We start from the raw sequence: 3561 nt of genomic DNA on the forward strand, positions 1-3561 counted from the left end.
TAAGCTATATTTACATGAAAAAGATATGTTTGGTCTTCCCAAAGTAGTTTGACACTTTGTTTGTTTCCTATTTTGAACCCAAATTCAAATTCAAAGTTCTTYTTTCTTTTGAAGTAAAMTGAAATTTAAAGCAAYAATATCAGAAAGGKTTTCAGATCTTRCATGYACCCCACCCCAACCCTTCAACTTTATATGAATYTAAAAACTCAACATGTGTGCAATTATTTTTCCTCGATCTTGCTAATGCACCATATTAACCTTCAACTTTATATATTAGTTGACTTGTAAAGTAACTACACAAACTCATGATTCAAGGCTAAACTAATGTTTCAAAATTGTGATTCACTCGCGCTGCATCGCACGAGTAGACCACTAATATATATATATATATATATATATATATGTGTGTGTGTGTGTGTGTATGTATATAATTATTTGAATAATGTCTTAAATAGAACTTTTTTTTAAAAACGTCCAAAAATGCATATGTGTTATTTGTTGTATACAAATTATCTATAAGAAATTATTTATTTTTATAAAGATTATCTAATACATTTAATTAAGGTATTTATTCATGATTTCTTATAGTCTTGTGATTTATGGATGATTAATTTTTCATTTATTTATTTTTTATTTTTACAACATTTAAAATAAGTATGATTTAGTTTTTGATTAAAATATTTATTTTTAGTGAAATTAATTTATTTAATCTTTTTTACAATTTTCGTCAAAAATCATGTGATATCTACAATTAATCGATGTTTTTTTTTTCAAAAAAAGAATCGCTAATTTTGGTCAATGTATCATACATGATATTAATTATAGTGAAAAAAAAATGTAAGTAATCTACAACTTTACATATGATATTTGTACATTACGAATTACGTTTTGAAGTACACGTGATCTTATACATTTTAAATGTGTACCATGTGATTCTATTTTTATTATTTTTCTTTTTCAATGTTTAAATTTGAATTATTGTTTTCAAGCTTTAAATCACTTATGATTAAGAAAACATTTTGGAAAAAATAAAATACTTACTTGTGATTTTGACAAAAATTGTAATTTTTTTTAAATAAAAACATGAAATATTTTAATGAAAGTTAACTATGATTATTTTAAATGAGTTAAATATAAAGTATTTTTTTATAAAAAAATTAAATCATTTATATGGTAAAAGTAGAATTTTATATAAATAAATTACTTTTATCCTCTTATTTATTTATTTTTAAAATTAATTATTTAAAGTATTTTTTTAATGAAATGTGTGGTTCGTATTTCTTTTCTTATTTTATTAAATACGTTTCATTCTTATATGAACCCAAATATATATATATATATATATATGTGTGTGTGTGTGTGTGTGTGTATGTAAATATATATACACGTTTCGAACCACACCGCTAAGGTTTAAAAACCATGTTTTGTGATGCGATATGATATAATGTAAACAGTTTGACGGTTTAGATGAACACCTTCCACCCTATTAATAAATAACAACCATTTTTAAATATTTCTTCTTGTGGGCTTAGTAAAAATGAGAGCCCATAAGAAATGGATCAGCCCATTTTGAACATGACCCGCTATCTATTTACTTGGGTTCCATAAGAAATGATGCTCGGATCTTTTACCATATCTATTCACATGCATTTTTCATACGCATTCGGAAAGCTTATGAATCAACGAACGACATGAACATGGTTCATATCAATTTAAGTATTTTTCATGTTTTTATCTATTTAAAGCGATCTTACGTACAAAAGTATTTAAATATTACTGTCTTCTCTTAGCATGTTAAATGTGAGATTTTGAACAGGACCTCCAAAATTTTGGGGCCCAATTTTACATATGTTTAGAGCATTTTCATTAATCTGTGTAAAACTATAACCCAAATTGTTTATGTTCAAATTGTTAATTGTTTTGGTTTTATATAAATTATTAATGATTTAGGTTTATTTTAGGTTGAGATTGTTGATTGTCTAGGATCAACGTCCTTTTGTGCTTAACATATATATATAGGGGCACGTTCAAATAAAAACCGTGTAAACCAATTTCGACCAATAGAAAAATTTTATTTTTTTCTAATTAAATTTAATTAGTAAGGGTATTTCGGTCATTTACAATATTTTCTATTAAATATGAAAGTTATTAATAAATCTTAATTAAGGAAACGTAATAAAGAAATTTGTATAAATGGTAACATTTAAATATTTAATTATATTATAATATTAAAAATTTGAATTTGATATATTATTATGAGATTGAATCTGCAAACATTAAATTGCATTATGGAATGAAATCGTAAATTATGGTTCAAATTAAAAAAACAATGTTAATGAAACAGGTTTCATGAAGGTGAAACTGGTTCATGTTGTAATTGATTCATGAGTAATATGAAATCGTTTCATGGTGAAATCGTTTCATGGTGAAATCGTTTCATGGTGAACCACGTTTCAGTGATGGTGTAGTTGATCCGTTTAGTTGAAAAAATGGAACATGAAACGGGTGCATAATTTATTTGGTTCGTCATGAAATAATTGCATGATGAAACGGGTACATGATGAATCTGCATCGGGATCTTGAAGATTGTAATATGCTCCAGAATCTTGAAGATTGTAATATACTCCAGAATCTTGAAGATTGTAATATGCTCCAGAATCTTGAAGATTGTAAGGAKTAAAGGAAAGAATGCATCAAATCATGAGTGAAATAAAAAAATTAATTTACATGAAACATGTTTCATGAAGGTGAAACTGAGTCATGTTGTAATTGATTAATGAGTAATATGAAATCATTTCATGGTGAACCATGTTTCAGTGATGGTGTAATTGATCTGTTTAGTAGAAAAAATGGAACATGAAACGGGTGCATAATTTATTTGGTTCGTCATAAAATAATTGCATGATGAAACAGGTACATGATGAATCTGCTTCGAATCTTGAAGATTGTAATCTGATCCAAAATCTTGAAGATTGTAAGGAGTAAATGAAAGAATGTATCAAATCACGAGTGAAATACAAAAAAATTAATTTACATGAAACATGTTTCATGAAGGTGAAACTGGTTCATGGCGTAATTGAACAATGAGTGGTGAACTGCTTTAATGGTGAAACCCGTTTCAGTAATGGTGTAGGTGATCCATACAGTAGATGAAATGAAAAATGAAACGAGTGCATAATGTAGGCGGTTCGTCATGAAATAATTGCAAGATGAAAAATAAATTAGTTTCATTAATAATAAAAAATGTTAATGTAAAAATAATAAATTATCTTACAAAAATAGATTAATTTCATTAATAATATGATATACATGATATGGTTTCCTTGAATAAATGAATATTTGGTTTTACCCTTTTGCTCTTATCAGTATTATAAAATGTATTTTCAATTTTTTTTTATTTTTAATTTCCTTAAATAACCTTGATTAATCTTAAACATTGATCAAGAAAATGGATGAGTGAGATTGGTTTACACGGTTTACACAAATGGAGGCGGTTTTTTATTTGATCGCTCCTATATATATATATATATATATGTGTGTGTGTGTGTGTGTGTGTTTTGA

This window comes from Cynara cardunculus (assembly GCF_001531365.2).
Source record: "Cynara cardunculus var. scolymus isolate 2C chromosome LG 16, CcrdV1, whole genome shotgun sequence".
In the NCBI taxonomy this organism is placed as follows: Eukaryota; Viridiplantae; Streptophyta; class Magnoliopsida; order Asterales; family Asteraceae; genus Cynara; species Cynara cardunculus.